This window comes from Poecilia reticulata, chromosome 7, assembly GCF_904066995.2.
Source record: "Poecilia reticulata chromosome 7, P_reticulata-male-v2, whole genome shotgun sequence".
NCBI classification, from domain to species: Eukaryota; Metazoa; Chordata; class Actinopteri; order Cyprinodontiformes; family Poeciliidae; genus Poecilia; species Poecilia reticulata.
Window position 1 is genome coordinate 24,716,698 of NC_088836.1, and position 23,915 is coordinate 24,740,612.

Consider the following 23,915-nt stretch of genomic DNA (forward strand, 5'->3'; position numbering starts at 1 on the left):
TGCTCTACCTTTTCCCTGGTTCCCTGGTTCCCTGGTTCCCTGATTCGGTTCTGTGGTCATTCTATCATTCAGTTAATTGAACTTACTTGTTCTTTGTTTCATAATTACGGTCCTCTGTTCTTATACGCTTGGCTCTTTTCAGTTTGATTACTTTGTTCCCTCAAGATATCTTGTCCTCTTCGTTTTTGTTCTTGTGTGGCCCCCCTAGTCCGTTATCATCATAGACTTTACTGCAATATGATCCTCTTCATATCTGAGTTTGGGTCTTCGTCAACTGTGAAAAGGTCCCCAGTGAAAAAAATAATGCATTCATAAGATTCGGAGAAAGATATTGTATAGGAACAAGGTCAGTCAAGTATAAGATTGGTGACTGTGCAAGGAAGGCATACTTCATTCATCTCACACCTCTACCAACACAGTCCTGTTCAAGGCCGCAGTGGGGAGCTGATGCTTATTTCCTGCTGTAAATGAGTGAGCGTAGAGCGCGCCGTGGACAGGTTTTAATTCAGCGCAGATTAAAAAAGACAGAAAGAAATGAGACTGAGAAACACCCACCATTTTTATTCCAAATAGACAGAAATATCAGGGGGGGTTTTGTTCACCAAATTCTCAAAAACATAAATAATCTCAACTGTTCCTAACTCCTAAATGATAAAAATCAATTTCACAGTCGGCTTAAGCCAAGCACCGAAAATTATGCCGCATAAAAAAGTACATCAAATCCCACTTCTCACTGCAATTTCAACGGAATTGCAATGAACTGCTTGGATGCATAACTTGGCGTTCAGCACCATATATAAGACCAGTTAGATGGGCTTTCATTGATATCAGTTTTAGTTTGGTAGATGCTAAAGTCTACAGAGTTACAGGGGCATCATAATGAAGTTACAAAAAGAGAAGAATGAAAAGGTGGGTAACCTGCAGTATTATCACAATATTCACCAACAATATTGTATTCACTAGTTTTCCTAATATTACACAGCTGTAAATAATATTTGAAGCTACCAATAGTTTATTTTATATTCCCTATTCATGTAAATTTGGTTATAACTTGATAGTGTTTCCAGAGAGAAGAGAATCATGAATCTACAAGAGCTCACTGTGGAATACCAAACTAGAAAACATTTCCCATCACCTACTGGTGCAAAGAACTAAATATACTGTAAGGAGGCATTAGCCTCGATGAAAAATAGAAGAGTCATTTATTTTTCATACGTATTGAATCGTGTGAAGGGGTAGTCCATGCTACCGTTTCCAGCACGTCAGAAAAGGTCACCAGTTCATCACAGGCTTTCACTCTGTGTCTATCTGTCTTATTATCTTTTCTATTGTAGATTTGAAAACGTTACTTTCACAGTATGTTTGCTTTGCGAGGCCCTGCAGGCCTTCACAGTTCAGCTCCAGTTAATCACAGAAGGCGCACTCCCATGTCCCTGAGCATTGACTCTTTTCATTACTATGATTTCACAGGCAAGCTCTGATCTGTCTGCAGCTAAAGAGGATGCATTTGTTATGATTCTTAAAAAAAAATCACTTAACATTATTTCTGTGGCTTATTTTCCCTATAAATATGAAATATTATTGTAAAATTATACCTGCCTTGTATGTTTACCTTTCTGCTGTGTCAGTGAGATTTCAGACAGAGTTGTGTTAAAAAACTAGTTATTAAAGGGTGTAGAAGCAAAAACTCAAGTGGTTTTTAATCACAAAATATATTAAGAGAAGGGGTGAACCTATGGCAATGTCATTAGTCTTGTGCCTTAATCTGAAGAAGGAATAAAAATTATTTAAAAAAAAGAATATTAACCATACTTTAAATGGGACTCTCTTTAATTGAGATCGATCTTACATGAATTGTCTTAGAAAAAAAAAGAAAACAGGAGACAATAAGTTTTAATCTTATTTCTGTTACTTTTCTTACCTATGTAGAAGTTTTGTGTTAAAAATGTAATGAAATATTATTATTGACAGCTGTTTTTGACAATTGTAGCTCATACTCAAGTCTATTTATTTATTTGTTGTGTCCAATTAATTGAAACTACCTAAAAGTCGGCAGCCGTATTTACATCCTGAAGTGAGATTTCATTGGACATCACTGTTGCACGGCCTCTGGAATGTTTTATCATTTCAAGTCATTTCTCTTCGATGTGCACTTTAACACCTGCTCTACAAATACAAGCTTCCCTCTTCAATGAATTCCCACTCAGGAGGCTGTCGATACTGGCCTGCTGACAGACTGAGCCAAAGGGGGTTTCTCTTATTATTGGAGAAGCCACAAAACACACATGACGTAGTAGAAGTAAATTACGACCCGTCTTCGAAGGACTGGATGCACGATATGCTGGTGGCCAGAAATATTTCTTAGATTACTGATGGGTAATTTGAAAAGATAGTAGATCTTGACAAATAAGTCACCTTAAAATCAATTTCATTTAGTAGTTCGAAAGTAAATCTGTGACGGAATGCCTTGATGAGAATCCAAAAGAGTTTATTCAGTAAAAGTCTTAAATATTTGGGAATAAATCTGTTACATAAGAAGAGCAGCATAGGTTTCTGTTTAACTCCTGGTTTTCCTTAATTGCGTAATAACCTTGTTTTGTTTACTAAAAAATAGTTTGGCAAAAAAATAAAATAAAATAAAACTTCTAACATCTTACCCTTTGAATCAGAATGAACAAAATCTCACTGGTTTTTTTTTTCAGCTGAAAGAATTTCAGAGAGAGGCTGCCGGAGCCATTTACCAGTCTCTTGCAGAAACAAGTTTTGCTTCAATGTTGTTTTTTACAGATGCCAACACATTTTCCTCCGGCCTCGCGCTAATGCATGGTAGGACTCATGGAATATTCTACGATGCTTAGCTGGCCAGATCCTGCCGCAGTTGTGACAAGTGCAGAATTCTTCATTTCAACATTATACTTTGTTTGCATTTAGCTTAGAACTCGTTCGAGTCGAGCGGGAAGTTGCTCAACACCGCAACTGTTCACAGCAAATCAGACAAGGCTAAATTGTGTGCGTGCTTATGGAAAACAGTCACGTGCTGCTCGCCCGGCATTCACTTTGACAGCAAAAAGTGGTTTGGGTACGTGCTTCAACTTTAGAAGCACGTACCCAAAGCAACTGACGCTGAAGACACTAGCTCTACGTTCAAACCCATCACGAAGATGAGAGGTAAATGGGCTGTAGAGGAAGCATCCACTCTAAGTGACAGAGAGGCCACAAAACACATTCCCCTGGTGCCTCTGAAGTGCTCTTGCTGACTGACAGCAGCATATCATTTCTGTCGATTTATTCTGAAGTATTCCTTCCCCGAGACCACAGATGGGGGGCATTTGTATGCCAGTCTGTGGAGCGCAGTCACATTTCATTCAACCGCCACTTGAAATTTCCAATGGCAGAATTTACTTGTGAACTTTAACATCAGCAAGTGGATCACTCTTTCCATACAGCTCTATTATGAGTCATTTACACATCCATTCACTGCAACATACACAGTTGAGGAACATATTTCCGAAGGTCTTCTCTATTTTGCATTTACAAACTACGCCACACAAGCCTGCCAACACAAACAATCATGTGAAAAAGACATTGCAAAACTGAAGGGAAAAACTAATTACGTGCCATCATTCTACATTTTGAACCATTGTCATTGATCTGAAGTACTCGGGTTTGTATGACTTTTTTTCGCAATGCTTTGCAAGCTGGTGGCAAGACATTGCTGACCACTGAATAATAATAATAATAATAATAATAATAATAATAATAATAATAATAATAATAATAATAATAATAATTTCCTGACTTGACTACTGCAATACCCTCACTGCTCTCCCAGTCCTGTGCTGTTGAAGTGATCCACAATTATTTGAACACGTTGACCTAAATATGTTGTAATTTTCCTATTCACTAAAAAAATGCTGTTTGTGATATAGCAAAATTCATAATTACTTCAAAAATGTATATCTTTTCCTGCAGGAGAATGCAGCTCATATCTGGTCTTCAGTTAGCCTAAAAGAGCGTGTTGATAGAATTTAACTAAAAAAATAAATCATAAGGTGAACTGAATAACTAGTTTGGTTAAGGTTTTATGAAATCACATGAGTAAAAAAAATAAAAATTATATTAGACTTTATGGTTGTAGAATATGTATGTTGGCATTTTTGTCTGTTTGACAGACCGAGGGAAGAAAGATAATGATAAGAACGACGCACTGAAGCAAAACATGTCATCACAATTTCTTGCTTCTCACCCGTTCTGTTTGCAGAAAATTGTCCCCTGGCCAGTCACTGGTGCTTTTTGGTCTTGAAAATCAATATACCTTTTATTGTGGAACATCAAAATTTATAATTAAAGAAGAATAAAAGCTTTACTTAAATGTATGTTTGAACATGTAGTTGTGAAAACTGACAAATGGGCCTTGTTTCTTTGTTTTCAGCCTTTTGCTGACATTGAAGTGATCATTTTATAGAAAATATAATCACAACATTATGGTGGTAAGATTCAGGTCAAACAGTAAGTCTTTGTCTTTATGACTTTTGAGTTTGAGATCTTGTTTCTGTCAAGTTCTGCGTACAGTTAGTATTTCTTTTTACAGAAACACTAACAAGAAATAAACTAAGTCTCAGCTTATTTTAGGTTTAAACTAAGCTAAGAGTATTTGCCCTATGCAATTTATATGAAGTCTTTAGTGAGTTTAACTACTTTCAGTATTATGTAACACATTTTGACATTTTCAGCCTTAGTGCCTTAATTTCTGCTAAATATTATGTTGACGCAGCACATTAGCAAAACTCATGTTTAGTTAGTGCAAATAACCACCACTGTCAAACACTGACTTGTTTGCTAAACACATCTAGCTCATTAGCTAACAACAAATTATTAATTTATGATAACTGCTTCTATGCTTTCATTAGCTCAAATGCTAACCATGGTAGTTAGTATTAACATTAACTAACATGGTAACAGGACTTTATTCCACCATAAGAAGAAAATGCGAGATTTATTCTGAAAGAGCAACAGAATTACATGTTTCCTGCCAAATTAAGTTTTAAGGAAGTGAAATCTGGGATATATATTATCTATACGCCTTTTATTTTGAAGAAGATCTGTAAAATGTATTTTGAAACACTCATATACATTATACATAAGCTATACTTTAGTAAATCAAGCGATGCAATCCGACAAGGCTCATTTGTCTGATTTAAAAGTACCTTTGGAAAATAAACTTTGCACAGATGATAAACATATATTTCATTAATCCTATATTTAAAGATGTTGTTTCTATTGGTCTGATTTAATGTTAGCTGTAAGTGGAAAATCATCATAATTAACAGAAAATGAAGGCATGAAAACATCAGTCTGGGTGTAATTCATCAATATAATGTCTTTGACTTAGCAAACTGAGTTATTGAAATAAATTAACTTTTCGATAATGTTCCAATTTATTAAGTGAATAAATTAGACTCCACATGCTGAGCCATGCTGCCAACATTTCTTTTGCTTCCTTTTTAATTTTAAGATTTTACATTCTTTCCTAGAAAAATGGCAGCAGAGCACCTATAACTTCCAGTCTCTCTGTAACGCAACATAATGAGTAGCACCGATAATAAGCAATCCCATATTTAAGAAATACACCAAAATTTTGGTCTATTAAGCTGTGAGAAAGACTTAGCAGTTCAGATCCATCAGCACACAAGAAATTATCATTTTCTACCCATTTCACAATTTACTGTACCATGTCACTGGGCTGGCTCTGTGGCTCATTATCTTTTGAACACAATTGGCCCCATTTGCTTGTGTAATAAGCCTGCAGGAATCCTCTCAATTTGCAAATATCAATGCAGGGGAAATATAGTTCTGAAGCAGAAAAATGTATCAAACTGTAAATGCCCTTCACATCTGGTAAGGATGTTTCATAATGACAGGAGGAAGCTGACCATAATAAACACACATTATTAAATACAACATTTTAGCAACTACATTTTTTTCCCCACACGGAAACACGATTAAATGCAAATGTTTCAGGAATAATATACATCTCACTGTAATGCTATGACTTATCCACCTCATTTACCTGAGTACAACTATTAAAAGGAAAGAAATGCTGACAGTGGAAGCAAAAATTACATAAAATGCAATGTATTATCAGCTGGGTTTATATCATTTGTATTTTATTTTATCTGCAGGCTGGTAATGTCTCACAGTAAGTCCCCACACAGTAAATTTTGTGATAGAAGGAACTGAAACGCTGCAGGTCAGTGCCATCATTAATTAAAAATCCAACTTGAGATAAAATTCTGTGATCATTATTAAAAACCAAAGGCTTTATTTTCCCCAATATACGTTAAGTAATAAACTATAAAGAAGAGCTGTGGCATCTTTACAAGGAGAGAAACAGCAACCAAAGGCTTACACGATAAATGAGCATCAACCTATTTATGTCTACTTTAGGCTGTCAGGTTGAACTGAAGGGTGAGAATTTGATTGGAAAGTGATAGATCGGACTATTCCTTGTAGCCAATGACAGGAACAGATGAGTGAAGGAAAAATAGTGTTAACAGTAATTTCATTTTATTTTTCTTGACAGATTAAGCCATTTAAGATTGTGACAGATGAGAAAAAGATGAGCAAAGAGGACATGTCTGACATGTTTTCTTAAATGGAGCCTCTTTCTGAACTAGATTTCTGTTGACTGAAATAAAAATACATTTATCTCTCTCTTTGTATGTATGGATGGATGTATGAATGGATTCAAGCTGTAGTTCCTATTTATTTAGGTTGTGGTCAACATTTAGGCCTGTTGACTCTTGAAATATGAAATATAACAAATAATGTTTTTTTTTCAATAAATGTGAGAAGCCAGACTGGAAGACGTCGAAGCAGTTGGTCGCTTTGTCTTCCAGTCAAGACAATGACTGGGAGACTGGAAGAATTAATAGTGTTTCAACTATTTAACAGCTGAAAGAGTTTCAATAATTTCACTGATGAAAGGAAGGCTTGATTGTAACCTAAATCACTCAGGGCCTCACACACACACATAAAAGAGTACACACCTTTCAAACTGCAAGTTTGTGGCAGGCAGCAATTCTATAAGTTGTCAAACAAAAAGATTCGGATGTCTAAAACCGTGCGCAGACATGTAGCCCTATACGCTTCCTTTTTCAATCCATATTTGCGGTGAACTGAGTAGAAATACCTGAAATGCTCCCACCATATGTCTGACTAACCATGGCAACGGCCTCCACTTGAGTCTCTTTCCAACTACTGCCACTACTAATAGTAATACATTTTATTCAAAAGGCATCTTCAGGGCACACGAGGTCATCTTTATATAAAAAAAAAAATGAAAGCAATAAAATTAAGAGCAAAGCATTCGAAATGAAAAGAAAAAAAGAAAATTTTGAGCAAATGTTATATGTCGATGAATCAAAGTAAAAATGCTTGTCTGAACAAATGAGTTTTTAGCAAAAAATAAATAAAAACAAAGTGTCAGAGTCATTTGGAGTTAGTTTGAAAATCAAATACTCCACAGTTGAATCATTCCATCATGCTACTATTTGTTAAGCGTTTTATGCATCAGATATAAGTTCTACATTTACAAAATGGAAATGTTCTCTATTGATAAAGGTACATTCTCCTCCAAACTGTGCCCTTACAGTAATATCAGCTCACCATTACATTAGGAGATTGGTTCATGGTTACAAATTGCAGTTTCATTTCTGCCTGTTCCACTGCAGTGTTGGGGAACCTTATGGATCTGGGCAACATACGGATCCTCCCGTCCCTTACAGCTGCCACGGCTCCACTGAGGGACGACTGTGACACTGCCGATCTGTCAGCCACATCCTGCTAAAATGCTCCGTTTGCAAAGAAATCGCAGCATACTGATGCCTTGAATGGGCACCTGTGATGCACAGGCTTTTAGATGCGTCCCTTGGATAACTGGATAGTGGCTATTTACTCAGTGTCATAATGTGAAGTACCAGGACTCGAAGGCAAGCAACAACTACAGACACCAAACTCAGTTTAACAGATTTATTGTATAATGGGGGGGAAGGATGGAGAGGTGTAGACCAGCGGCAGCAGGGGGGAACCAGGCCAGAGGAGGAACTGAGGAATGGGTGAGTGGTTAGACAGAGGAATAATGACAGGAGTGAAGGCGTGACCTGGTGAAGGCTTACGGTCGGAGGGTTCAGATGAGCGGAGGAGGGTACAGCAGTTGGGGCAGTGAGGGGGTTTCCAGGTGGAGGAGTTCCAGCAGGTAACTCAGGGTGGACAGGCAGCAGGGTGGTGGTTGTGGAGGAATCCAGGAGCTAGGCCGAGCAAAACAGCAAGGATCAGGTGGTCCAGGTGGATCAGACTCTCAGAGAGAGGTCAGAGCTGGTTCACTGTAGAAGCGGAACCATCTGGCATCTTCTTCTGGGAAGCCACTCCTATTTAAGGCCCTTGCTGATTGGAGATGATGAGCACCAGCTGGATCCCATCAGCCTGCCACCCTGAGAAAGTAGAGAAAACACTCCCCTGCAGAACCCAACAGTACCCCCCCCTCAACGGACGCCTCCTGGCGGCCGACCTGAAGAAGACGCAGCGGAATGTTCAAAAGAAGATATAAGGGATCGGTCCAGTATAAAGGACCGTGGGACCCAGGACCGCTCCTCTGGGCCATATCCCTCCCAGTCAACCAGATATTGCCTACCCCGCCCACGAGGACGCACATCCACAATGCGACGGACGGAGTAGGCCGGGTGACCATCAATGACCCGGGCGGGTGGAGGGGGCTTGGAAGGAGGGCACAAAGGACTTGAGAGGTAGGGCTTGATCTGGGACACATGAAACACTGGATGGACACGGAGATGAGAAGGCAACTTAAGACGGACTGCAGATGGGCTAATGATGGATTCAACAATGAATGGACCCAGAAACCTGGGAGATAACTTGCGGGAACATGATTTTAGTGGAAAATTTTTTGATGATAGCCAAACTCTTTGGCCAGGTGAGAAAATGGGGGCAGGAACTCTTTTCCTATCTGCGAGACGCTTATTTTGGGCAGACGTTCTTTGAAGTGCAGACTTAGTCTGGTTCCAAATACGCTGACAGTTCTGTATGTGATGCCTGACTGACGGGATGACCATGTCTGGGAAGGACTCAGGTAGAAGGGAGGGCTGAAACCCTTGCGAGGCCTCAAATGGTGATAAACCAGATGCGGAAGAGATGTGCGCGTTGTGGGCGTACTCCACCCATGGTAAATAGACACTCCATGAGGTGGGATTGGAAGCACATAAACAGCGCAGGGTGTTCTCTAGTTCTTGGTTAAGGCGCTCGCACTGTCCATTGGTTTGTGGATGGAACCCTGAAGACAAGCAAGGCCGAGCACCGAGCACAGAACAGAAGTCCCGCCAGACCTGAGAAGTAAATTGGGGCCCCCTATCAGAGACAATCTCTGTGGGAATGCCATGAAGGCGAAAAACATGGCGAAAAAGAAGTTTGGCGGTCTCGGCGGCTGATGGGAGTTTGGTGAGGGCAACCAGATGACAAGCCTTAGAAAAACGATCGATAATAGTGAGGATGACACTCTTCTGTTTGGATGTGGGGAGACCAGTGACAAAATCTAGAGAAATGTGGGACCAGGGACGGCTAGGAATGGACAGTGGTTGTAGGAGACCAGAAGGTGGGCGGTGTGAGGTCTTGTTTCTAGCACAAGTGGAGCAGGCAGACACATATTCAATGACATCTTTATTAAGGGAAGGCCACCAAAAGTATCGACGAAGAAAGCCGATAGTACGGCTTATACCAGGATGGCCAGAGAAACCTGATGAGTGTGCCCACTGGATGGCACGAGCTCGGATGGGGGTCGGAACATACTGGCGGTTAGGGGGACCCTTACCTGGGTCTGGATCACTGGTTAAGGCCTCCTGGATGGCCCTTTCCAAATCCCAGGTGAGAGACCCAATGGTGCAGGTGGCTGGGAGGATGGCTCCAGAAGCCTCGGAAGGGTCATCTGGGGAGTGGAGTCTGGAGAGGGAATCTGGCTTAGTGTTCTTAGAACCAGGGCGGTAGGTGATGTTGAAGTTGAAGCGGGAAAAAAAGAGGGACCAACGATACTGCCGTGGGTTCAGGCGTTTAGCAGACTGCAGATACAACAGATTCTTATGGTCCGTCCAGATGATGACCGGGAGCTCTGTACCCTCAAGCCAGTGTCTCCACTCCTCAAGGGCCAGCTTTATGGCCAGAAGCTCTCGGTCACCAATGTCATACCTGCTCTCTGTGGTGGTAAACTTCTTTGAGAAAAAGGCACACGGATGGAGCTTGCTGTCTCTGGAGGAACGCTGGGACAGGATGGCCCCCACACCAGTCTCAGATGCATCAACTTCAACTGTGAATTGAGCAGAAGGGTCAGGGTGAATAAGGATTGGAGCATCCACAAACCTTCTTTTTAGCTCATCAAAAGCCAGATTAGCCTCCGGGGTCCATCTGAAAAGTTGTTTGGTGGTGGTCAGAGTAGTGAGAGGAGTTGCGATGACACTGAAGTTCCGGATAAAACGGCGGTAAAAGTTAGCAAACCCTAGAAAGCGCTGAAGTTGCTTTCTGGAGTTCGGAACAGGCCACTCCTCTATCGCTTTGATCTTAGCCGGGTCCGTCTTCACCTGTCCACCCTCAAATACATAGCCGAGGAAGGTTATGGATGGAACGTGGAATTGACACTTCTCAGCCTTGATGAAGAGCCGGTTCTCCAACAACCTTTGGAGGACCAACCTGACATGCTTGCGGTGTTCATCCAGGCTGTTGGAAAAGATGAGAATATCGTCAAGGTAGACAAAAACAAAAACATTGAGAAAGTCCCGAAGGACATCATTAACCAGGTTCTGGAAAGTGGCGGGGGCGTTGCAAAGACCAAAGGGCATGACTAAGTATTCGAAGTGACCAATATGGGTCTTGAATGCAGTTTTCCATTCGTCGCCCTCTCGAATGCGAATGAGGTGGTAGGCATTGCGCAGGTCGAGCTTAGAGAAGATGGAGGCTTGGTGAACTGGTTCAAAAACTGAGGACAAGAGAGGGAGAGAATATTTATTCTTTACAGTGATTTGGTTGAGTCCTCTATAGTCAATACATGGCCGGAGAGTCTTATCTTTTTTAGACACAAAAAAGAATCCTGCACCGAGGGGGGAAGAGGAGTGACGAATGAGACCTGCTTTAAGTGAGTCATTTATGTACTGTTCCATAGTCAGTCTCTCCTGCTTGGAGATATTAAACAAACGGCTGGAAGGAAGTGGGGCTCCAGGAAGAAGGTCTATACAGCAGTCATAGGGGCGATGAGGCGGTAGAGATTGGGCGAGATCTTTACTGAATACCCGGTGGAGGTCGTGGTATTCTTTAGGGACCTGAGTTAGATCAGGTTTACACATAGGCTGGGGTAGTTCTGAAGGTGGAGATGGCTTAGCAGACTGCAGGCAATGATTGAGACAAAAGGGACTCCATGAGTCAATGCGAGCATCGGCCCAGTTAATGTGGGGGTTGTGTTTGCAGAGCCAGGGAAACCCAAGGACCAAAGGAGTACCCTTAGTGGGAAACACAAAGCATTGAATGAGCTCTTGGTGATTGCCAGAGACAAGGAGAGAAACTGGGTCGGTTTGGTGGGTAATATTGGCCATAGGACTACCATCCAAGGCAGCCACCTGGAGAGGAGAGGGTAATGCATGGACAGGAATCTGATATTGGGCAACTAGATCAGGGTGTATGAGATTTTGCTCAGATCCTGAGTCAACCAAGGCTTGGAATGGGTAGGAATCATGCTGGGTAGTGAGAACAGCAGGAAGACTTAGCCGGAGGTAATCATTCTCTTTAATTCTGCCCGCCAGGACCCCCAGACCTACTGGCGGGCCAGGGCTTTTGGGCGAACCGGACAGGAGGAGATGAAATGTTGAGGGGAGCCGCAGTAAAGACAACAACCTGAGGATAAACGGCGCTGCCGTTCCTCTGAACTTAGCCGGGCTCGGCCTAACTGCATGGGTTCTGGTGGGTTCTGGATTGGAGGACTGGGCGAGTCAGGACTGGGAGAACCCCTCCTAATAGGCGGCAGAGATGGCCGGGTATTTGAGGACCGGGATCTATCTCTAATTCTGTTATCAATCTTGATGGCCAGGTTAATTAGCTCGTCAAGAGAGTCAGGTTCATCTCGGCATGCCAGCTCATCCTTCAATTTGTCATTCAGGGCATGTTGGAAAGCTCCTTTAAGAGCTGGTTCATTCCAACCTGATTCAGCTCCAAGAGTGCGAAAATCAATGGCAAAATCAGCCACTGATCTATTTCCTTGTCTTAAATTCCATATTCTTTTTGAGGCAGCTTCCTCACCAAGCTTGGGACAAAATGTTTGTTTGAAGAGCTCGATAAATTCCTCATAGGAATAATATACGAGGTTCTCTTCATCTACTACTGTCTCGGCCCATCTAAGTGCTCGATCTCTTAGTAACCCAACAATAAAAGAAATCTTGCTGGCGTCATCGGGAAATGAGCGTGGGGACCGGCGAAAAGCTAATGCACATTGAAGCAGAAAACCCTTGCTTTTCTCTAGCTCACCTGAGTAGTGTTCAGGAGTGGGCGTGTTGACTTCACGGCACAGGGGTGGTGCAGAAGCAGCTGACGTAGTGGATGGAGTGGGGACTGGAACGGGAGCCGGAGCAGGAGCTGGAGCGGGGGTGGCTGAAGGAGACCTGTTCTGTAAAGTCTGGATCTGATTAGCCATTTGATGAAGATACTGAAGTATGGAGTTCTGCTGATGCATCACAACATTAATTGTAGCATCGTGCCTGCCCAGAAGGACCCCCTGTTCGGAAAGTGCGGTCCGTAGTTGTGCTGCAGAGTCCGAATGGCCAGATGGTTCTGTCATAATGTGAAGTACCAGGACTCGAAGGCAAGCAACAACTACAGACACCAAACTCAGTTTAACAGATTTATTGTATAATGGGGGGGAAGGATGGAGAGGTGTAGACCAGCGGCAGCAGGGGGGAACCAGGCCAGAGGAGGAACTGAGGAATGGGTGAGTGGTTAGACAGAGGAATAATGACAGGAGTGAAGGCGTGACCTGGTGAAGGCTTACGGTTGGAGGGTTCAGATGAGCGGAGGAGGGTACAGCAGTTGGGGCAGTGAGGGGGTTTCCAGGTGGAGGAGTTCCAGCAGGTAACTCAGGGTGGACAGGCAGCAGGGTGGTGGTTGTGGAGGAATCCAGGAGCTAGGCCGAGCAAAACAGCGAGGATCAGGTGGTCCAGGTGGATCAGACTCTCAGAGAGAGGTCAGAGCTGGTTCACTGTAGAAGCGGAACCATCTGGCATCTTCTTCTGGGAAGCCACTCCTATTTAAGGCCCTTGCTGATTGGAGATGATGAGCACCAGCTGGATCCCATCAGCCTGCCACCCTGAGAAAGTAGAGAAAACACTCCCCTGCAGAACCCAACACTCAGTTACATTTATTTGAGCATCTTGTTGGAATAGTTTTATTGCACTTTTTACTTTTACTTGAGTAATATTTATATACAGTATGGCTACTCTGGAGGAAAATTTCTGGATACTCTACACACCGAGTAACTTTGCTGAATGAAGAAAAACCAAAAAAAAAAAAGCATGACATACAGACACAAACACGATTTGAACTAAAGTAGAACTGATTGTTTGTGAACATGGTTTGCTTTTCTAATATCGTCTTTTCAGCTGCTAAGCCTGCCAAACCATTTGCCACTGGAAATACTTCACCTTGTTGTGACATACAGTATGTTCACATTAGTACAAGTATTATATAGGTATTATGTAAGTATTAGATTCATAGTTTTTTATTATTTGAAAAAGAACTGCATTTAATGGAGTCACATTTTAAATTTTCTAATTTTTGGAACTTTTGACCTGCAGTACAAAAGTGTTTAGAGCAACGCAAACATTATTATTATTGCCTCCTAAAAATGCCTGCGTTGCTGTAAACACTTTTTGAGTGCAGGTCAAAAGTTTGTGTAGATAATCACACACTTTCACGCTAAATTAATTTTAAAATATGTCAAGTTGGAGGCAAAATATTGCGCTGAACATTAATACATAAGGTCCCGAGCCATTCTGTAAAAGTTAACACAATGGTGATAGCTCAATCTATGATTTTGACAAAGCTTTTAGGATGTTGGGTCATGTCTTCAGAAAGCTGAATATCTTACCTTCCATATTAAAATAATCTTCTGCTGCTGTGCCGTTAAGTAGTGGTTCAAAGACTGATAGTGTTTCCCTGCCCTTTTTTTTGTTTACACTTCTGCTACTGTGGCATCTTGTTAAGTGGATAGTTAAGTATCGCTGTCCCGCTGAAGCGTGACGTGACAGTTGATGGACGAGGACTTGCTGTGAGATAAAGAGCCTCAGTCTCCACACATTAGCAGCTGCAATCTGACAGTTCTTTCAACACTTACACAGAAACATGAAGTTTTCCATATAGGTGTCACAGAAATATCTACAGAATACCCCATATAGAGACAGTGTGGAAAAAAGATTTTTAATTCTTGCAAATTTCTTAAAAAGTAGAAAACCAAGAAATTACATTTGCACAAGAATACACACCCTTTCTTATGAAGCTCAAGTGTGGACGTGCAATTCGACTCTGATGCGAACCAAAGCAACAAATTCTGGTCCACCTAAAAACCTAGTTCTTGGTTCAGTTGAAGTGAACTTTGGCATGAATCTAAAGCATATATGGATACCAAGCAGACAGGAAACAACTCCAAAAGCAGGAAGTGGACTACACAATCACCTAGCATGAAATCAAGGGAATTGTCTGTAGACCCCCAAGACCTTCTTGATGCATAAATCTGGGGACAGATACAGACTATTTTGTAGCTCCAAATGAGCACATTGGCCTCCACTACTTGTAAATGCAATAAATTAGGAGTCACCAGGAGTCTCATTTATAAATTATTGCACAGGAACCATACTAAAAGTGTATGTATGGCAAAAAAAATAAATAAATCAGATTTGTAAAATCATACTCTCACACACACACAAAGTCCTGCTTCATGTTCTGCCCTCTAACATGCCCACATTCAACCACAGTGTATTTGATTGAGACAGCTGATCAACGTTGTGTTATGATTATCAATGGTAACCATAGAGAAAAGAAAAAATGAAATATCACCAAGACCAATGTGAGATGTGGTGGACAGTTGACTAAATTTCATTCTTGGTAGCCATGGTTACATCAAATAAAGTTCACACACCAATACCGGTATTTTAGATGCTCGAGACATGTTCGACAGTGGATTGCTCACGCGTGTGAGCCGTATTGACGCATGTTCCTCTGCGCTCTAGGGGTTTAGGAAACAAGATTAGGAGCCGGTGGCTGATAGAAACCAGTGTATCCTGCAGGTTATAGCGGAAGAGTGCAATACATCAGGCCCTTTGAATTTTCTTCTTGATTCCCCCATTCGCAAGGTCCACCAGTAACCAATGTCTGTGCAATGGATGCTTCAGTGCATCCATCACATAGAAATAGGCACGGGTATCACCACTGTATTTATATGTTTACAGAAACCACTCTGATTGCCTCACACTTTGTCATGTTTAATGTCTCAGTCTGTGGTACACATCATCCTGGTGATCCTCCAGGGAGAGGAATGTGTTGGTGAGAAAGCTATGATGAAACGCAGACTTTAAGATTTAAGTTGGCTTCCAGGGCTCCTTGCCTTTATGTATACATATGGTTCACCACCTGAATCATAAATGACCCTGCTGTTTGAAAGCCGATGATAAAGTCAAACTGTTTAAAGATTGATATGGAGTGAAATTAAATGTCTGAAAGGAATCATGATGTAGTGAGGCTTCATTTCCCCGCCTCGCTCTCTGCCATGCCAGTTTTTCCTGTCTCCAAAACAAGTGTAAATGGCACACTCTCCAATCAAGTTTGTTTGATAAATAACAACCTTTGGGTGGAACATGACCTACGCTAGTTTCAGGCCTGGTTTTGTGTGTGCGACTGACTTGTAAACTCTGTCAGAGCTCGAGCTTCCTCTGTGGAGAAAGGACAACCTTCCAGAAAGACAACCATCTCTACAATCCACCAATCAGGTAAAGCGGTCAAATGAAAGCCACTCCTTAATAAAAGCCACATGGCAGCCTGTCTGGAGTCTGCCAAAAGGAACCTAAAGGGCTCTTAGACCTAGCCTGACCATTACCTATTAAAGTAGATCGATTCTCATGTCTGTTCAGTACACGGTTAAAGATTTCTCCCATTGAGCTTGATTTCCAGTTGAATTTCAACTGGGCCAATCAGCAAACAGAAGGAGTTGTTGTGAATGATGACATTTGTTTTCTGCGCTGTTTTAGAACTCTAGTCTGTTTATGGTTGTAATTTAATAGCAGCGAGGAAACATTGCAGTGCATATTTTAATTAATTGAAGTTGACTGTAATTTGCCTTTGGTTTAATAAGTAGCTCTTTTAGGGGTTTTTTTGCATTGTGACTGAAGGAAAACCATTTTCTAATACCTATCATTAAACTGTTTTTCTCTGGAGACGTCCTTCTTAGATGATTATCGAAAAACACAAGAAAATAATGGAACCTGGGTATATCTCATCATTCATTTTGTTGGTTATGCCATTTATGTAAGCCGTCTTTCCTGCCAGTCAACATGGATGATTTTCAATCTAGGCCAACTGTTTAAGCCAACCGTTTGAGAGTCATGAAATATTTAGTTTAGAATCATCACAGCCTAAAAATAATGTAGCTTGGGTAATGTACTGCTGGACAGTTTTGGCTCCTGTAATGCATTGAATCTTTGATGGTGATTTCCCACCCATAATTGTGCTGACAAGCAAATAATATCTCCCCGGTTCACTTTGTTTAAAATTAAATAATGAGTCATGCATACAAAATGGATACATTTATGATATATCTATGTAAATGACAGTGAAAGAAAAAGGCATCTAATTCTCAAGGACCAGAGATCTTGGTAACATGCAGTAAACACAACAAATGTATCTTGTATATAAACTCAGCTCATGGGAAAAAAATATAAACTAAAATGCTGGATCTCTCATTAAAAGTCTCATACATGCTTAACTACAGTCAAATAGTTAGAAATGCTGCCCTCAACTTGTTTCAAAATTGAGAAATTCAGATCTGTTTTGTGTCGTTTTTCCGGGATGGGCCAAGATGTGATCTTACAGAACAATGAAGCTAACTGTGAGAAAATATTATTCCTTTTCTCTCTTACTTGGGTGACTATTCTGTTTGTAGGATTGGATTGCAAGGAGAGTAGACAAGAAACCTGATGCAAAGAAATAAAGTAAAATATATTAGAATGATTTTGTTTTTCTTCTTTTATAATAATATGAATAGACTTTGTTAATGACTGCAGTTAATTTATTTTTGAACCACAGTTCAACACCGACAGACAGTTGATAACAACTCCAGTACCAAAAAGATAACCACTTTTTTGTTAGGCCTGCAACTTTTTCAGAAGATTATTTGAACTAGCAGAAACTATTATTTTGGAACATTTTCTACTGCAAATTTAATTTAACCAATTTATCATTCCTAGCTTTTTTTCTATAAAAGAAAATACAACATACACAGTTGGATGGAATAAGCATTTTTGATTAGTCCCATCCTAAATAAACAGAATCTTATTGGGTTAAACCAGTTATATCTAACAGTCAGATCGGTGCAGAACCCACGTAGAGCACTGGGAACAGAAAGCAGAGGGAGCTTTTCACAAGAGGCAAGTAACAAGGCCTTTTGCATGACAGCAAGGAGTGGGTGACAGTGATTCAATATTTCAAGCTGTTTTGAGCTTCCTCTGAAAAACACAGACAATGAGACAGCAACAGGGACTCACCAACAACAGTTTGTTTTAGGAAGAAGATAGATGACTAAATGTAAAACAGTTTTGGGCAAATAAGTAAGTGCGTTACTAATAAAGCAAAACAGAACAAAGATAAGTGTCATTAAAATGTAACAATGTGACTTGAAGAAGTTGTTGATCGTATGGTAAATGTCAGAGGTGGGAGAGGTTTTGTTTTTAATCGGTCTCACCGAAATAGACTTGGCCTGTGGTAATTATACCAGGCCTCTTGAATCCACTTGAACTAATCTATTAAATTGAAAATAGAAACCGACCGACCACTTTGCACAGAAAAGAAAAAAAAGACAAACAAGTGCTTTAATGACCAGAAAAAATGTTCATGAAAACGGAGGTCAAAATGTTACAAAGAAATCTTTTTTGCAAACCAAGGAAATGTGCTGCCATCTTGTGGAATTAACGAGAAAAAAGTTACTTGAATTTCAATATAAAGGGGTTTCACTCAATTCAATTTTCAAAAAGGTACTTACTGAAAAAAAGTAATAGAAATTTCAATTATTTAAGTTAAATGATATGGAAAACCAAAAAGAGATTAAAATCCAAAGTGCAACATACTGAGATGAATTTATATTGTTTTAAAAGCAATTTAATAGTGCTTCTGTATTCATATTTATGAAAAATATACATTTGCAAAGGCCATTCCCAACAATGTACTGTGCTCACATCATGCAGCACAAAAATTCAAGACTTGATTGAAATTTTAACATTGTTGAGAAATCTAAAATTAGCTTGTATGTTAATGGCAGCATGATCCATCATGCCTACAAATAGTCAGTCTGGTGTCTGACAACTTTATCAAGATCAATGGGTTTCAATCATGACACTATGTATCTGAAATACAATGCTTCCTCTTTAAGGAACATTTCAAAAGTTGTCAAGTGAAAAATTGTCACATATCCACCACAAACAACCTGGATCTGATAAAGCCAGTTCATTTCTCTAAGCCGTTGTGACATCAGACGGAGACAGAAACACAGCGTTGAAACGTGTCAGGTATGTCCAAAGGCATATAAAATAACCGCATATATTAACAAACGATTCTCTAAGACTGTATCGTATATAGACACAATTAGTTTCATTGGGAGACGTTGAGTTTAACCTTGTTTCATAAAATGCCCTGTTCTGTTTCTTGGGGGAAAAAAACCCTGTTCTTTGTAACTGCTGTCATACAAAACTACAATAAATATATTCCTTGACTATCCAATCAGAAAATGCTCTAAAACAATCTAAACTGTGATTTTAAAATGTGAGAGAAAAGTTTGTGCTGATTTACTTGGCAGGAAACAAGCAGAAAAACAGAAATATCACTATTTGTAGTTCTGTTTTCAAATATGCAAAACTTACTCATTGTATCCAATATCATTTAATGTACAATATCCTTGGTGTTGATCCCAGCTAAGACAAAAGCAAGGACACCTCTGCGACACATGTCTGTGCTCTTCCTTATATTTCTGCAGGAGAACATTACTTGCATCCCAGAATAATGCTCTCAAGTATGTACAGCTTTGTTGTAATGGGTCAGCTCTCAAGTGAATTCATTCCGCTATCGGAGAGACTGTATAAGCACCAATCAGAGAGCCGACGTCTGAGTGATGAAAGCAAACAGATTATTTGTTAGTGAGGAGAATTAATAATGCTTGGAGCGTTTGGAGCTGTGAGTAATGGGCATGGAGATGGGCCATCAGAAAGCTGTGATGAGGATTTAGAGAGGAATTCATTACAGGGAATCCCCTATCACACAGATTTGATTGTTGCTTGTCAGTGGGGGAGCTTTTTACCATTTATGAAATCAAGAGGGAAATGTGGGTTTTTTTTCATAGCTTTTATAGCTTTAACATATTAAGACAAGAAAAAAAACTTATGTGGTCTTTATAAATTCCTTAAATCAGTTAAATTGAACTGCAGAGAATGATCATGCAATTAAGTATTACACTGTCATTTTTAAACAGGAATTTAGTGAAAACAGATTTTTTATTTTTTTTGTTTAAAATGTCAGTATTCTTGATTTTAACACCCCATTTTAATGCTACTGGCTAAATAATTTGGTGAAATCTTTACAGCACATCTGTTCACTTAAGTTTGTGTACATTAATTTATGGATAGGTCTTTTATTATCCTATTACAGTATTTCAATTGAGATAAATTTAGTGCTTTGACTAGGCCAGTGCAACACAAAATTGTCTTCCATTCTGCTATCCCATGCCCAGTTTAAGGCGGTACCAATTGCTTTTTTATTTTTTAAACAATTTATTTGAGATTGAGACACTAACTAGCTTATTTTCAATCTCTGATTTTTCTTTTAACCACTTTTGATATTTCATAAACAGATTTAGAGATAATCGTTCAAAAACAATACGGTATATGAATTGTTTATCTTAAGTGTAAAGGCAAAGTCTGTGCACATAAATTAGAGAACTGGGAAGCTGACTTTAACAATATTTTATGACAGAAAAAGTCTCAGGAGCCGATAATTTTAAACTTTGCCCAGGATCTCACTTGAGTCATGCTAATATTTTTCACCAATACTAACTGTAGGCAGTTCTTTGTGTGTATTCCCCAAATAATCTACAAGATTTACTAAATCTGATATTTCCAAATGACTGCCAGCATTTTCATATCCCACATGTTCCAAAACAGACATGTTGAAGTTCAATATGATAAAATAGAGCAACTTTTTTGCATTCCATTCAGCCTTTCTGTTATCTGCTGAAAGTCGTGTTCTCTCTAATTCTCCTGCAACCAAAAAGAGGCCTTTTAACAGTTGTCTTTTTAAATAGCTTCTTTTGATTTTCATTTTAAACACTTCAATGGCAGTGAAAATAATTAACTTTAAGTTTTCTTTGCTGCAGAAACACCCTATTCCGTGTATAGAGCAAAAGAAAGCAGAGGGAGCTTTTCACAAGAGATAAGCAATGAGGCCTTTTGCATGACAGCAAGTTACATACTGCTGGGAGTGGGTGACAGTGATTCAATATTTCAAGCTGTTTTGAGCTTCCTCTGAAAAACACAGACAATGAGACAGCAACAGGGACTCACCAACAAGAGTTTGTTTTAGGAGGAAAGTAAATTGCTCTATATGAAATATTTTTGGCAAAATGTAAGTGCTTTGTTGAAAAATATTACTAATAAAGCAAAACAGAACAAAGTGTCATTAAAATGTAACAATGTGACTTGAAGAAGGTGTTGATCATACGATAAATGTCAGAGGTGGGAGAGGTTTTGTTTTTAATCTGTCTCACCGAAATAGACTTGGCCTATGGTAATTATACCATGCCTCTTGAATCCACTTGAACTAATCCATTAAATTGAAAGTGGAAACTACCCCCCAGCACTTTACACAGAAAAGAACAAGAGCATGTATTACACATTACACAGTGTTTTAATGACCACCAAAATCCTCATGAAAAAGCAGGAGAAATGTCACAAAGCAATCTTTCTGCGTTACCGTCACTGCAAACCAAGGAGATATGCTGCAATCTCTGAGATTTCCAAATGACTGCCAACCATTCCATATCGGACATGTTCCAAAACAGACATGAAGAAGTTCAAAATGATAAAACACAACAAATTCAGCCTTCTGTTATCTGCTGAAAGTTTTCCTCTCTATCTGTTGTTAGTTACTGTCATTTTAGTTTATATGTCTAATTAATTTATATGAGTTTTTGAAACACAGTATGTGACAAAAATTATAATTTTTTTCTAAGACATTACATCTTTTGTGGCTGTACTGGTAAACTCATGTACTCCATAACAGAAACTATTCAGCGTTTTACCAAAATCAAGACAATATTTAACATTTTCTAATACTTCCAAAATGTTAAAGCGTGACATATCTGACAGATGTGGCTGGGTCAACTGAACCATGGTTATCAGACCTTTGAGGAACAAGGTCCTACAGTTGAGGTTTTGCCCAAAGAGCAATCTGTAGTACAGAGAGATGAGTCTAGCTGTCTAGTTAGCACCTCAGCAGCAGCTCACTTTGGTTTGCCATGACTGGAATGAAAGCTATGCTGCGTGACATTTTGTCAATATAAGGAAAGTTGGCAGCGGGGGTTTAATAACTAATCCAGGTGGTTTATGTGAGCTCAGGCCATTTCAAAAGTCTTTTGAGCCAATTGAATTAGAGGTGCAGCATGTGGAAGGTCGAGCGTGACAGGATGCACACACTATTGGGATCTTGGATTTTTTGGATTGTGCTCATAGATTTAATAGTTTTTAGGGCACAGATATCTAACATGGTGTACATTATTCAGGCCAGATAAAAGATTGATAGTATTTAGTTAGATTTTGAGTTTTATTTTTCACCGAGTCACTGTGAAAAATGGTGCTCTGTATTTTACACTGCCACAGGGACTATAACATCTTGGGAACTTTTTATATTAGAAACCAGAAAAAAAATATATATGGTCATACGTTTAGGGTCATTGTCTTGCTTGGATTTGGTGAAATACATAGAAGTTTTTGATTGTACTGTAACAAAATGTGAAAAAAAAAAAAAAAGATTTAATACGAAATGATTGAAGACTAAATTTTTATGCCGATGAACAATAATATATTTTAATTTGTCTATACCAGTAAAATTCTGGGGGCAGTGGACATACATGGCATCTGTTAGCTAGAGCTTTGTCCAAACTGAGGTGATAAATTATGGTACCAGTCAGAAGCATTCCCATTTTGGATACATGATGCCTAATGTGTCCAAAGAAAAAGTTTCCATGGAGAGAACATAACAGGACTTAAACATTGTTACATCACAAGAGGAACTTTGAAAAGCAACTGTCAAAACAAAGGCTGTTTAATTTAGACGCCAATGTATATCACCTGCTGTTGTGAAATATATTTGGGTCAACATTTAAAGTCTTACAAGCTCTGGAATCTTAAAAGTGTTGTGCATAAATGAAAGCCTCAAATCATCGATGAATTAATTAATGTTAATAAAATGACTCAAAATGAATCCCTCACAGTGTAGAAGTTCAGAATATTAAAAAACAAACAAACTTCTACTTCAAGAACTTTTCTATAAGCTTGACTGCTCAGTTATCACACCTTAAATTATGTTCTGTAATTCCTATTTATCGTTAAACACTGAAACTGAGATAATTATTTATGGTTAATCAAAAACTATATTCATCTCACTTTAAGACATCGTTCCCCGATTGCTTCATTATGCTTTGATTGAAAATGCCAAACAATGGGTTACTTTTAGCATGACTTTTAGTTGTTCTCTGTTCACACTTCAAAGACAATGTTATACATGGCTTGAATCTTAATGTGACAAATATATTCAACATTCTATTGACTGACCTTCGTCAGTAACTCCTTGCTCTTCATTTGACCGTCCCTTTCCAGGAACAAGTTGGCATCAAAGACTTTAGAGGAAGAGCCTGTACCACAGAAATGACACAACCTTGATTGCATAATGTGTCTTAACGATAGAAGAACACTGCATACCAACAGATTAGTGCCTTGTTAGTATCATGTGATTTCTCATGGTATCCAGGCAACGGTTAGGTTTAATAAAACAAGCGAGTGGATTAAAAAAAGAAAAAGTCAGCTTCATAAAAATGTAGAGCTTCACTAGAAAGTAAGAGTTACTAAATAGCTTTGAAATCCAAATCTTTAGCAATAACATAAAGTGGGATCTTGCTCCTCTACAATTATTTTTGCATAGTACATGCTCTTTGTTTGAAATCACATTATGTGGACAGAGAAATGACAAAAATGCATATTTTTTGATAAATAACAAGCAATTTATTATTTTCACAGATTAGTGCTTTGCTTAGGTGACCTAAACTCTTTATGAAAGACTTAAGAGTGACTTTGTGACAACTGTGTTTAATTAAATCTAAAATAATCAGTAAAGCAACAACAGTTCTCTTCCAAAGATTCGCATTTTGTCATCAGTAATTATTATTATGACAGACAAACCCAGCAGCAATCCCTCCCCACTCCTTATTCATCTTTCAACCCAAGAGCCCTTAATCCCCCTGCTGCATCCCCCCCCCCCTCCCTTCCGTCTTCCTTAACAATATAAGCCACCCG